The sequence below is a fragment of the Microcebus murinus genome, chromosome 16, assembly GCF_040939455.1.
Source record: "Microcebus murinus isolate Inina chromosome 16, M.murinus_Inina_mat1.0, whole genome shotgun sequence".
NCBI lineage: Eukaryota > Metazoa > Chordata > Mammalia > Primates > Cheirogaleidae > Microcebus > Microcebus murinus.
The window spans coordinates 8,707,267-8,722,404 of NC_134119.1; the positions used below are offsets into that span (position 1 = coordinate 8,707,267).

Here is a 15,138-nt window from a genome sequence, read left to right on the forward strand (position 1 = left end):
GACTCGGGTTGACTGACACAACGCCCCCGGGAGTGAGGGGTGAGACACAGAGTGGACCCTGGCTTTGCATTTTGGCTAAAGCTTCAGTTGATGCTTACTTGACTCAGTTTACACATCAAAAAAAAAAAAAAAAGATGAGACAGCACAGAATGGTAACTAGGTTGGCTTCCAATTCCACTAAGGTCTCTCTGCTTAGAATTAGAATGACGTCAAGAGGCCCTCCCCTGGTGAACCAACAGAAGCATCCGTTTTTAGCACACTCTGAATGTCTGGGCTACTCTACAATAAAGTGCTTTATCCACATTAGGCTGAAATGTTGCATTTATATCAACAGTGTCTCACTTTATCCAGGAAAGAGAGTTGTGATACTTCTTCCAAAATCCTAGTTAAAAGAATGGATGGATCTACCAATAAATCCGATTACTTTGCATCTAAAACACAATCATATTGCAACATGTAATGAGCAAAATATGAGCAGAATATAAATAAATGGTTTAAGAGGCAGTAAATGTTAAGAATTATTTCAACCACCTTTTGAGCAAAGCAACTTAAATCTGTGGTTTTGCTGGCAGCTCGAAGGGCAACTCAGGTCAGATGAAAACTGGGAAGAGAACACGAAGCTGAGAGAAATGGCCGGTGAGTGCACAATTCCTCTCAAAGGACAGTGTCTTGTAAACCTTAGCATATCCGGACCTCCTTCATCAATGCTGCCCTTGTAGGAATATCTTCTATACTACTGTCCTTTCTGTAAATAAATTCACTTCTGGAATAAATGCATTTGAACAGTAAATTTTATATTACAACTGACAGTGAAAAATCTAGAGATAATAGCTACAAAATTGCCAGTTTAATGTGGCCCTCATTTTCTATAAATATTACACATTAAAACAAATACATTACAATTAAATTGTTATGAAGTTTATCTGTGTACCATTTAGAATGCCACTGTGTACAGAGATTCACCTATCTTCCAAAGCACTCTCCCAAGGGAATATAAAATTCATACGTGTAAACATTTTATTTGGTATAGTAAGTATTCTATTATTTGAATTAAATATTAAATGGTATCAAGTGTGTATGCATGTTTTGCGATATGAAAACATGACATATTTAAAACAAACCAGCAAACAAAAAGTGGGAGAGAGTTGGAGGAAGAAGCCACACAGCCTTGATGTTGAGGAGTGTGCAAACACAGCATTAGTGACTTATTACCTCCAACCAGAGGCGCGACAAAGCCTTTGTTTATTCTGCAAATCCACGGCAAAATAATTGCTGCAAGTGATCGTAAGATGCTGAGGAAGCCACCCTAGAGTGCACCTGCGCTTGCGGGCTTGGAGTCCCCCGTGAACAAGCTGCAGCCAGGGGCTGCATGTTGGCAGGTGGGGACATGGGGCACCTCAGTCTTATGGAGGTGGAGGTGCGCTTCCTTCCAGCCTGGGCCAACGTTCACGTCTGAAGTCTGCTGCTGAAAATCTGTCAACCAGGCCAGGCGTGTTGGCTCATGTCCATAATCCTAGCACTCTGGGAGGCCAAGGTGGAAGGATTGCTTGAGCTCAGGAGTTCAAGACCAGCCTGAGCAAGAGCGAGACTCCATCTCTACTGAAAATATAAAAATTCGACAGGCATGGTGATGTGTCTGTAGTTCCAGCTACTTGGGAAGCTGAGGCAGGAGGATCCATTGAGCCCAGGAGTTTGAGGTTGCTGTGAGCTAGGCTGAGGTCACTGCATTCTAGCCCGGACAACAGAGCAAGGCTTGATCTCAAAAAAAAAAAGAAAACACCAAAAAACTTCCAACTAGAAGGGGCAGTGTACTTGCTACTTCCATTGACTGGACAGTTCTTTCCTTGTTTGTCATGTAGACAGCTTATTCTCACCCTTTGGGACTCATCTAAAATGTCACCTTATCAGAGCTCTCACATGGCCTTGCACACTATGATCTGACTTTTTATCTTCGTAGTTCTTGCTGTCTGAAGATCATATTTATTTTCTTAAATGGTTAATGTCAGTTTCTCCAAGGGGGTTGTGAGTTCCTCAATGGCAAATCTTTCCTTAGTCACTATGTTACCTGCCGTGTCAAGCACAGTGTCTGGCCCATAGCGGAGACTCCGTGAAGTTTTGCAGAATAAATGAGTGGATTTATGAAGAGCAGCTTTCCAAGCCTTGGAAAAATCCACATTCGTCCCTTTCCACTATAGAGAAAAATGTACATTCTCTTTTCAACATGTTTGCCTGTCTGGAAGTTGGAAAAACTCTGCTAAAAGGAAAAAAAAAAAAAAAAAAAGCCCCTTCCTGTACCTGTCACTGCTGGGTTAAACAAGTTCACTTAATATTTTTTCTCTGCGTGGGCTTTGCTTGGGCCCCATAGATGTGCCACGTATGTTTTATGAGCTAACATTTATTCTAGACACTTTGGCCCATCGGACACGATCTCGTAAGCCTGAACTCTCAGCTGACATGCTGTTGAACATGATGGGGAGATTTTAAAAAGGTATCGCCGAGGAGGAGAGTGGCCTGCAGAGTGCCAGGGGCGAGAAGGAGGCAGTGAGAAGAGCCACCGAAAGCGTCGCACTGTTGTCGCTGGCAGGCAGGGAGCCGTTGCTACGATGTGCAGTCTCAGCACGGCCCCTCCCGAGCCAGGCGGAGAATGCAGAGCAACCTAATTGCTGTCCTTGGAACTCAGTGCTCCCAAGAAACTTGGAAGCTGAACAGCGGCATTGCGCAAGCAGAGCTGGAACCTTCTAGCTAGGTGAGTGGCAGCGGAGACTCTGAACTGCTGTGTGGCATTCTGGAGGAGATGCCAGGCCTCCTCGGAAATTCCGAAACACTCTCTTTCTCAGGCAGAGCCTTCAATTAATTACGAAAACTAAGTTATTGCTGGGCATAAATCAGCCACTGAAAATATGCCTCACGTCAATCCATAGCGGAATTCGCATGGGCCAAAGGGAAGGTTTTAAAGGAAAGCCATAAAATCGCCATTTAGATAGAAATCTTAAAAATTTTTTTTTAATTTAGTTGTTCATTTGTACTGCGGGCAAAGTTATCAATTCAGCAGAACAAAGGTGCCTACAGCTTGGCATTTAAAAAGTTTGGAGAGTTAACACCAGCAAGGTGGGTGGCCAAAGTTGATCTCCTTGATTCAATTCAAATCGAACATTCAGTTCATGCCAATTCTTTGCTAGTGCTTTAAGGATGGAAACAAACGGAGCCCTTAGTCATTGCAGTTTCCTGCTATGATCATTTCTTTAATGTCTGCCTAGCCCCAGTAGAATGTAAACTCCATGAGGGCAGAACCCTGCATGCCCTGTTCTCTTTTGAACTCCCAGAGTCTAATCCAGTGCCTGGAACATGGTATATTCCCGATGGAAGCTTGTTAAATGAACCAGATTAAGCCCCAGTGCCTGCCTTCAAGAAGATCACTGTCTAGTAGGAAAGAAATAAGAAAACAGAGAGTTTCAGCAGTAGGGGATCAGTACGAGAGCGGAACTGTGCCCAGGATATTATGGGACAACAGGGGAGGAAGCCCCACTCAGCTTGAAGAAACAAGGCCATGGAAGGCTTCCCAGAGAGGGGGAAGCCTAAACAAATTTTAAAAGATGATACCAGGTGGAGGGAACGGCTTAGTAAAAGGCACAGCGGAGAGATTTAGTTCCTCTTCCTGGAGCACTAGTCCAAAAACTACCAAGGCAGCCTGTTATCAAAACAGCAGGTACAACGTCTTTAGCCAAATGCCAAAGGAATTAACCTGCCCTTAGATGTGACCCATCCAGAGGAGACAGAGGTACTACATGGCCAATCCTAGGACAACATGCCATTTAAGTCCCTGCTAATCGTCAGATCAACAGACTTACTACTTTTATAAATAGCCGGAAGGAGCCACTAAAATACACACAAGAAAACAAAAAGAGAAAGTCCCTTCCAAGAGCTTCCTTGCCACTGTTGGTTCCTGATCCTTCTTTTAACAGAGACACAAGCCAGAAGCACAGTGATGAAGAAGGCTGTACACTCACCAAAGAGGGAGGGGTGTCCATGATGGAATTAAAATTTTGGTCTATGGTCTTTCCAAAGTATGTCGATAGCTGAAGATCGGGGCCTTGCATCAAGAAATCTGAGTTCCAGGGAGCCGAATGTCAGAACCAAGGCCTCAGTATTTGGGGCCCAGGATCCAAGATGTGCAATTCATAAACGGCTGTAGAACCAGGTGAGGGATTTGCATGAGCTAACCAACCGTGCACACCATCATCTGTGTTTAGAAAACTCTGCACTAAAAAAAAAAAAAAATGTGCAGGTTTGGTCTTTGGAGTTGAAGATTCTCCTAGAAATATTCTGAGAGTAGCCAGGGTTTACTTGGAAAAGCATCTGATCCTGGGCAAAAAAAATTTCCCTTTTCCGGTTGACCTCAATTCTTGTCTCCATTCATGAGAGGCTGTTTCTCAAGGAAGTGCATAAGGTCTAGCCACCTGAGAACCTGTTACTGCAAATCTTCTTCCTCCAGATCAGCAATCGCTTGCACCCTCACTTTTTCTTTTTTGTCTACTCATAGGTCCCAGTCTCAGCAGACCCATCCCTGCCCATCCTATCTAACACTAAACCCTCCACCCCGACCTCTGAGTCTTACTCTACCTGCTTTGTTTTCTCCTTAGCCTTTTCCGTCTAATATATTATGCTATGCTGCTTATATATCCATTTTTATTTTCTTTCTCCCTTACCTGAAGTGAATATTCGTAGGCAGGAACATTTGATTGTTTGGTTCATTGCTACATCCCCAGTCCTGGGAAAAGGACTGCCATAAAAAAAAAAAGTCCTAAATACAGACACTCCTCATTTTGCATGGCATCTTAGTGACCACATAACTGTGCACAGGGACAACATGGTTTCCTGACACAGGAGTCTCAGTTAACACGGGCAAAGCAAGGAATTGTTTGGATGAACAGAGCTGTCCCATGCTCCTACATGATGGGTACGGCCACCACGGACAGGTAGGTATTTGCCCTATGATACGTCATTCCTGACAGATCCCTCCAACAATCACTTGCAAGGGACCAATGCAGTGGACACATTTGGGGATGATCTGTTCAGCGCATGCCTTCCCTTCCCTTCCCTGGGACCTACCCATCCTGAAGCCCTAAGACTCCACCTCAACCAGAGACAATCAGACTAAAGTAGACTACCCAGAGTGAGCCAAGCGTTTGGCAGGGCGTGGCCCAAGAATCTGAATGGAGAGAGGGAGATATTGAGAGAAGGCCGTTTGCGGGAAGGTGCTGAAGATCTACAAAGGCAGGGTCTGTGAGATGCCTGGCCCCACCCTCCCTCCAGGTCCCCCGTCTTCCCATCAGCTCCCTGATCTATGCCAGGGTCCTCGTCAGACATGCCTGTTGTCATTGTTTAGTCATTATAGCTTACTTTCCTTCGAAGAGGGTTGTTCTTATGATCCAAGAACCTTGCATAAGACATACAGTGGACAGCCAGCACTTCCCTGCCACTAGAGAGACACCGAGAGACTAGAAGACGTGGTCTCTGTGCAATGAGATTGAGGCAGATGGAAAAGTCAGGGCAAGGGATATCTGGAGATCATGGCTGGGCCACAGGCACAATGGCCCTAGGTGTGAGGAGGCACCCGTCTCGTTGAATGTAGCTGGAGAGGAGATCTTGGAGAAGTCCTCACGAAGGTCTGCCTGCCTTTGTGCTTCAATGCCTACAGCTGGGGGTGCTTGAATCCCCACCACTGACTCAGGCCACAGTATCTGTTGTTACTACTTAACAAATCCACCATAAGCTAGCACAGGGCTGCATTCCCTCTCTACATGATAAAGCAGGAATTATTATCCCATCATAGAGGAAAGCAAACTGAGGCCCAGTGGGGTTACATGGCTTGCATTAGGCCTAAAAATTAAGTAAATAAAAATTAATGTCTAGAGTATGGAAAAAAAATCAGCAATTTACATTCTCAATAAATCACTTTCACAACTTGCTTTTTGTCCTGGCCAAAGGTATTTGCATAATAAAATGGAGATTGAATTCTGGTTTTAAAATACAGAATAGGTGCTTACTGAATACAGGAAGGAAGGAAGGGAGGCAAGGATGAAAGGAAGGAAAAGATTAATGAATAAAAAAAGTTAAACACAATATTAGGAGTCAATCTTGTTCAAAAATGCTCACCTATAATCAGGGTGCTCCTCACTAACCAAACAGGTAGAAGTTTAGTCAACAAATTTGTCATTTGTCTTCTTCCTCTGTGTGGACTGTAGTATCATTCAGTTTTAGCTAGTGACATAGTCTTTGATTAAATCTTAACTGTTATCAAAACAATGAAAAAATCTTAGTGGCAGGGGAAAACAACAAAACTAAGTCTACTTGAGTGTCCAAGTTACTTCAAACACTCTTTAATACAATATAATTCAGGCATAAAAATAATTCCAAGAGTTCTTCACAATTCATCATAAAGCAATTTAACCAACATATAAACACTTGTTCTTGATTCCGGGGTCTGAAATTAGCCAGAATGATGGAAATGAAAATCTTTTGAGTAATTGCTGTGAATTTTACCATTCTTTACTTTTCCTGGCTCGTAAGATTTTTGTAGTTATGGAAATGATATTATTATTTATGACAAATTTGATTAATGTTTATTCTGTGGCAAGCATTATGAAAAACACCTTAGCTATATTACCTAATTTAATTTTTAACAATATTTTAGTAGATTCTTTAAAATCAAAGAAGCCTAAAGAACAGTAATAAAGAAGGCTTATGATTTTACGCAAGATAAATCAAATGGCATTAAAAGACAAAAGAAAGAAAAAAGGCCATAAACGCTTACAGTTAAAAATTCATATAGAAAGGGAAGACAAGTTGTAAAAAAACTGATATTGAAGCAACCTCATATTCCCTTTTCTTTAAGAGAACCACTGGAAACTGGAGGAATTTATGATTTCTTCCAGTAACAAAAAAGAAAAAAAAAAAGAAGCAAACTTCCATACTACCTTATTTGATTGTAGTCTTCAGAATAGTGTTATGAAGCAAGTATTAATGTACCTAATGTATAGGTGCTTCAAGCAGGTAAGTAATATATGCCTAATGTCTCCTAGTTGGTAAAAACAGGAAGAACAGGGTTTGGACTTGATCACACAGGAATAGGATTGCAACTGGTATGTCTGACTTTGAAACCTGCTTGTTCTTTTCATCGGGTAACCAGATCACATCTGACTGTCATTGTTTGGCTTTTTGATCCGGGCAGCAATAAAAAGGAAGCAGATCTGGTGAATAACAGAACACCAGCCTTGGTCACAGGGGCCAGACCAGTACACATGTAAGGATTCAGAATAATTTTTTGCTGGCCTATCAATGTGGAAAGTATTTACAAGCTTAAATGCTCTAGGCTTACAAATAACATCTTATTTACTTATCTAGGGAAGGTAACATTTTGAGGATCCTCAAATGAAAATAAGGCTGAGAAATACATTTCGAGGAGGGCCGGCAAACACAAAGGCATAGGGTTCAATCGGTTACTAGGCTGTTGCATGAATTTCTCACTGTAAGTGAAAACCCATAAAGAATTCAGCTGCACACCCACATCAACATTCAGACTTAGGTGGGACATTTACAGATGGAAGGTCAGCTTGCTGGCTGTGGTCAGGCTGGGAGAGCACTTTGGTCTTCAAAACGTCTTTGCTGAGGTTTCTTTCGCAGTTACCACGAAGTGTCACATCTCTGGCCTTCACTCAATCTCATCAAGCACACCCTGTTTCTAATATCCCTCCCAGAGAAGAATGTGAAGTTTAGTGAAACTACCCAACACCGACATTTAACAAGATTTGGCATGGGCAATTTCTTAGGAATTACTGCTTTAAGTACCCAGCAGTTTCACATAATGGACTCTGTGATTTCCTAGATGAAATTTCCACCCCCATGTAAAATCAACTCTCACCAAATAGATTCTTTAACATTTAGATAGCTGATCATTTCCGACTCCGTTAAGTGTTCTCTGCAGCTGCCATTTTGGGGAAAGGCCATTTACGAGGGGACCGCCGGGGCTCAGGAAGTCTTTTAAAAGCTTTAAAAAATTAGTTCGTCCAGCTAACACAATGTTTTCCAAAAATAATGTACTTTGGCTTAAAATGTAAAATTAACATCAAATGAAGATCTCTTAAGAAGCTCTAAAATTGAGATGATATCTGAGTAGCATGTAGTAGGTACTTGATGCAATCAGCATGTTCTACACAGGTAATTACTTTACTACTAATGGTGCCTCCCACTCAGTGAGAAAGATAAGGGGCTCCAACTCTACTTAATCAGGAGGCTTCTTCATTACTGCTCCACCACCCACTGGGTAAAACAATTCACTCGCTCTATTCGGAGACTCTTACAAATGAGAAAAATTTATTAACATGTGAGCAAAATGGGACATATTTAGTATGTTCAAAAGGGGATTACCCACATGATTAAAAAAAAAAAAAATACATAGCCCATTCACATGGCTGTGTGGGTCATCTTGAATGCAAGTCTTCCTGGAAAATTTTTATTTTCACAATGTTGAAGCTGGTTTGCATCGATTGCCCAGTTCAATGTGCTCCGAAGCTATACAGAGGTGTTAGGAATGGCCAGGGAAGGGGGTGACGGAATTAGACAAACATGAAGTTAGTGAAGGATGGGAGACCTTGAGTAAGTTACTCAGCTTCTCTGGGCTATTTTCTCATTTGTGGAATAAGCAATAGGAATAATAATATTTGATCCATACTCATTTGTAGTCAGTTCTGATATAAGGCACTTGTGTGCTTCTAAAAAGGACCATGTTCTTCTGAATTTCATAATAAAAACCACAGAGTAGAATGCTCATGTCAGTTACATGCAATAAAAAAGCAGAAATCCAATAAAAATGGTACCGTTTTGTACATGTTAAATGGTTTAAAAAATATGTGTATAAACACCATGGTATGTATGGCACTTTACCTTAAAAAAAAAAGACCCGGGACGTGGGTGTTGGAAGTGGTAGGGAAGAGTCACCTGAAATCCAATAGAAAGTTGTGACATCGGGTGCACACGGGTGGGTGTGGCTTGTGGCACACCTGGTGCACCAAGGTAGCTGGTAGATGTCTGAAGAGCGCACGCATTTGCCTTTGCACGTGGCTACCTGGCTCCATGGCCCCGCTCAGCAGGTTGCAGTTTTCTGTGCTCACACAGTGCTTCTCACAGATCAAGTCACACATACAAAAACGCAAAACCCACCTTATACTGAAAATGTATCAATCATGTTGGAACCAATTCATGTTTTCGAAAGAAACATTATGGCAGAACAGATTGTGTTATGAAGATTAAATGAGCTCATGTTGGCAAACACACAGTAGGTACTCAAAAAGTGTCGTCCTTCCTTGATTTCCGTGGCTATCTCAATTAAACTGACATGATGTTCAATCCCAAACTCACAGAGGGTGGACCGAGAGAGGCTGTTGGTCCCTTTGCCATTCCGGATAAACCAAAATACTATGACTCTAAAGGGCTCGATTGCAATGTTAATAGACAACTCGGTGCATTTATTAAATGTCTGCACGTTGCACCTTTGTCCTTGCCTACAACAACATCATTTCCTGTAACGAGATTAAGAACAAAGCCAGGAAACACCATCCTTTTCCTTAAGCTGAAAACTACTCTGTCAGAAGCAGGAATTTAGTGGCCCTTGGGGGAAAAAACTGGTGTTACTATTCACAGTGTTTGATTAGCACTGGAGAAGGGCAGACCAATTTCTCTCCAGAGCCTTTTAGTAAGTAGTAACGGGCCACACGTGCAGAAGGCTCTCTACGAGTCTGGTACTATAAGAGCTCTGGCTGTATTAGCTCATTTAAGATTCAAATCATTCCATGTAATTGCTTTTCAAGTGTTGATGTTTCTTATCAAATTAGGTAAGCTGAACAAGTTCGGAAATTCAGTCAGGTTTCCAGTTAGCCCTGCAACAAGTTTTCACCGGGTGACAACAGCTAGAAGAGACTGACTCACCTAACTTGGGCTTTGGAGTCAGACTGATGAGAGTCACAGCGCCACTTGTACCTGTGTACACCGTAAAAGGAGGCAGTAACAACCACCTGTTGGTGGCTGTTGGGAAAATTAAATGAGGTGAAGGGTGTAGGGTGGTTAGCATAACACAGAGCATAGCGTCAGCACTCAGCCAATGGTCATTTTTTATGTGTACAGTTATGATCGCTTTATTACCAGCATGGGGCCGGGTCGACTTCACTTTTTTAGGCATACTGGTACACAATCCTGCTGTTTGAGACAGTTCCCGGCATGGAGCAAAGTTTGGCCTCTGAAGGCTTGGAGACTTTGCATCCCTGATTTTCCCTTTCTGTATTTTCAATACACAGGATTGTTCTGCCACTGTGGCCCTGAGGTGCCTCACACACAGCACAGTGGCCGGAGAGGGTTTGCACACGGTCTGCCTGCTAACCTCCTCCAGTGTTGACACGCCGCTGTCCGTGTTACCCACTGTCTGGCAACCCACTGGCGTCTCTATTTCTCATTTTCTATCTATTTTTCAACCCACCCCATCTGGCTTCTCCTCCCCATTGGTCCGCTGAGACCACTTTTGCTAAGTCCACCCTGGAGTTCCGCCTGGGGAGGCCCTGTCAGTGCGCATGCCGCCAGCTTGCCCTTTACTGACCACGTGGCAGAGGGAACCACTTCTTCCCTCTTGAAATGCTCTCTTCCCCACTGCCCCCTCTCTTGACAATCACCCTCTCTTGACTGCCTTCCACGCCCTCTGATAGCTTGTTCTCTGTCTTTTGCAGACCCTCCCTCCTTTTCAACTTTGACTATGGGCCTTCCACTGGGCTTGGTCTTTCTCCTTCTAGAACCTCTCCCCAGACAAGCTCACTCACTGCAAGGCATTCGTTATAATTTATTTGCTAGGACTTTGAAATGGATACAACCAAGTATCCTGTTAAAAATCTGAATGAGTACCCAATGGCCTTCTCCATATCTCTTGAACATCTCACAATGACCTCAAACTTAACAGTTCCCAAATGGAACTCACAATTCTTATCCTTATCCAAACTTTCTCCTCCCATTATTCCTAATCTGCCTCTAGATTGAACATATAGCCAAGTTCTCCTGGTTTTCACTCCCAAATATATCTCAGTCCACCCACTTCTCTATAGCTCTACTGCCACCAGCCTGTCTAAACTATCATCTTTTATTTCATCTGATTACTGCAATAGCTTTCCTCACTGGTATCTTTGCATCCAACGTTATTCTACCCTAATGCATCCAGAACAACTAAGCCAGAGTGATATTTTTAAGAGATAAATTTAATTATGTAACCTTCTAACTAAAAACCTATCAAAACTCCTCAGTGCTCAAAGCCCAAATCTAAAACTATTAACATGGCTGACATTATCCTAAATATGCTAGATTCTTCCTTCTAATCCAGTTTTATTTCATACCATTTATGTCTTTTTTATTTAAGAAATATTTAGTGAACATTTATTATGTGTCAGGCCTGTTATTGTTCTTGGCTGTGGCAAATTCCTTACAATGAGCAAATATTACTCAAAATTGTAATTAAAAAAACTGTCCAGATGTGCATTCAAAGGAATAGATGCAACTAAATGAAATGGTTAAGTCCACATTATAGTCCCTGTTTTGAGTAATCTCCCTCCTAGCAAAAGACTTTACTCACATGTTTTTAGATTTGGGGTTTAGATCGTTGATTTAAGGAAATCTCTCTTTGTAAGCATGAACACACAGATTTAAAGTTGGATTAGCAATTGATATAAGCCTTCTCACACCATTCTCCCCCCTTTCCAATGGATTCATCCCAGAAGCAGTCGTGTAAACTCTGCCTACGCACTCAGCAAATCAGAGAAGTCGACACTCTAAACATCTAAAAGGTAAGGGTTTGGGTAGCAGAAACTCAGCCACATTGTACACAGGGCATATTTCAATTTTCTGCTGCAGTACTCAGAGGAGATTAGAGTGTTCACAAATTTAAGAAATTGCAGAAAAGAGCTGCCAATTTCCACTGCATCTTTGCAAGTGAATATCAGGAAATTTGTTATTAATTTTGTCCAAGGTGATGTAATGCAAACATTAGTCACTAACCTCCTCTTCGGAGATAACGAGTGATCTATTAATCGCCACACTGGCCTTTTGTCAGGCTTTGTTTTTCTTTGGCCTTTGTGCAGCATTGGACACCTCCACTGTCCCGACTGAGTGACTCATTCTTGGCTTCCTTGTGCCTAAACCTCCAGAGGGCGACTCCGATTGGCCTTCCTGTCTCTGGATCATCCCAGATCGCTCCTAACACGTGGACAGGTCCCAAGGCTCTGGCCCTGTCAATCTTTTCTCCCCTCTCCCAGGGCTAATTCATTCTCACGGCTTGAACCGTAGAGATGGACCCCAGGGCTCTATCTTTACCTCGGATCTTTCTGCCAAGCTCATGGTCCTGTCTCTTGGGCACCCTAGGCACTCCTCCCACTTAGGCAAAGTCTTCCTCCCCCCTCTCCTGCCTTTCCGCCAAAATTTACCTCTCCTCTCACTGGAAGCCCCGCTTCCCTTGGGAGCACCACTGTTCTCCCCGATGCAAATATTCGAAACTCTGAAATCGCACATCCGGGTCTTGTTTACAACCCTTTTGTTAAGGACTTCCCATTGCTCTCCTAAGTCCAAAAGGGGTTCTGCATCCACAAGTTCCTTTTATAACTTAACCCCTTCCAACCTTTCAGGCTCCTATGTCTAGTCCTTAATCACACTGTTCTTTTTAAGTCCACCAAATGTGGCAACACGTTCCTGCCTCCCGTCGTTGGCAAATACCACCGTGCCTAAAATGTTCTTCTCCGTGGTCTGCTCCATCCTGGTGCCCCTCGCATCACATCATCAACCTGATTTATTGCTATTTTTGTTTTAGTTGTGAGCTTTCATATCATTCGTTTCAGTAAGTCTTCTTTGATTTTCGTGCCGGGTTAGAGCCCTGTTCATCGCTCACATAGCATCGGGCACGTTTCTTTGATGGCAACAAGCACAGGTGAAAGGTGCAGTTCGATGCTGGTTTTCTCCATTAGCCTGTGAGATCCGTGAAGTCACGGACTTGTTCATCCCCAGGTTTCCCGGGCAGGGCATGTAACAGGCACGCAGCACGTTGAACACATGAATGAATGAATGAACTCGCACTTTGGCAAGTCCATTATCAACCGTGTGCAAGTAGCCACCGTGTCCTGTGATTTTTCCTGTTGCTATTGCTCCATCCTTCCTTTCTGTCTCTACCATCCTTTCTGCTATCATCCATCCAGGCTCTCTTCCTCTCTTGCCTGGATTATTTTAAGAGCTCAACCATGCTCTTAAGCTCTCTCTTCACTGTGATTAGTTTTGTAAACGACTGCCAGATTAATCTTCCTTTAAAAAATTCTTCATGTTATTCCTTTGCTCAGGACTCCCCGACCGATCTTTTCTGTCTACAGAACAAAGTGGAAAACATCACAGGGTCTCAGCGTTGAAAGGAACCTCTAAGATCATCTGGTGTAACCACCTCTTGCTACAAATGAGCAAACTAAGGTCATAAGGGGTCAGGTGACTTGCCAAAGAACACAGAACTGGTGTTTCAGTCTCCGTGAAAAATACGCTTGAGAGTTTGCCTGATTCATACACATCACCTGTGCTTTCCCACGCCACATAAAGGACAGCCCAACTCCTTCCAGTGGCCTGCCAGTCCCCATGGAACCTGGCTCCTACCCGGGGTAACCATCGTGTCCTGCTATACCCTGGACTCTCCCAGTTTGAAAACTGAAAACCCCACATTGCAAGAACTCCCTCGGTGCCCTGGCAGACTGGGGCAGCGATCACCCTACACCTGCCATTCCCATGACCTGGTCATTCCCATACCCAACCATGCGCCGGTTGCTTAGTTCTCACTGGTCACGTGAGCCTGTTTTCTGTTCCTAGCATACATTACCCAAACTCATTCCCACCTAGGGCTTTTACACTTGCTATTCCCCCTCCCTGTCTGCCCAGGTTAGTTAGTAGTAACTAACTAATCAGAAACTAGTATCAGAAACTAGTACTCAGAAACTAGTACCCTGATCTGTTCCCTCTTTTTTTTCTAGCTGGGCATGCAATGCTTTCAGCATCTGACTTCAAATCTCCTTTACGTCCTTGTTTTCCTACTACCATTCCAGTCACTCGAGTGCTCACAAAGAGTAAGCATGGTCATGATGAAATATCTGTTGAACAAAAAAGCAAAGATCTTGCTTATTCCCATTACACAGATCATTGTAATGGTGAAAAGGGCCATGCTTTGTTTGGAGGAGTCCATGAGCTTGACAGCAAAAAAAAAAAAAAAAAAAAAGAAACCCACGATAATGAAAAAGTCTGAGACTATCAGTAGATTCCGATCTCACTCATTATAACATCCCAGGGCTCTTTAGGCCAAGTGCATCCCAATGATCCATCACTGGGATAAAAATCTCCTGGTGATGACAGCCAGGATTGACAGGGACGTTTAAATCCTAAACCACGCTTTGGATGACATTCAATTTTTTGTCATGAGAATTTCAAAATGTGACTGGAGCATTTTCAAAGCTTTCCACGCCAGCGTGGAAATGCCAGCGACAAAGGAGGACATAAAACAGCTGCAGGAGAACGGGACAAACCTCGACCTTCAAGGTCAAATGTCTTGGGAGGGATTAAGGCTCTGACGGATGAGCAGTGTGACTTCAAACCAGTCATTTGCTTCCCTAAGCCTCACTTGCTCCATCTGTTAAATGGGACGAGTAGTAAATACCCCCCTCTGATGGTGAGCGAGAAATGCATATGCTGGGGCCTGCGGCACCTTCTCTGGTGCAGGGTCGCTGTGCTCTAATTTTTTATTTACAAAAATGACTGGTATCTATACTTTCCAAGAAGCCTTTTTAAAAATCTGAATATACCTTTATTATAAGTCCCTGAAACTCAGACATAGCAGCCACTATCTTTCATTTGTTCATTGTTGTGCAAGTTTTATCTGGCTGTTGAGTCTGTGCATATTTGAACTTTCCAACAAACGTGAGCTTTAAAACAAAATCTAGTCTTGCCTTTACCTCTTACACACTTTACAGATTTTTCTAACTCCATACTGCACCCATCTCATTCTGGCTTGCACTCCAGCCAGCGCATTTGCTGTGA

At 43.0% G+C, this 15,138-nt stretch overlaps 1 protein-coding gene across 4 annotated transcripts in view; it reads right to left on the reverse strand.

Moving 5' to 3' along the window:
* TSHZ2 (teashirt zinc finger homeobox 2) overlaps positions 1-15,138 on the reverse strand; it is a 437,987-nt gene that overhangs the window by 325,736 nt on the left and 97,113 nt on the right. The gene's annotated exons all lie outside the window — the stretch shown is intronic.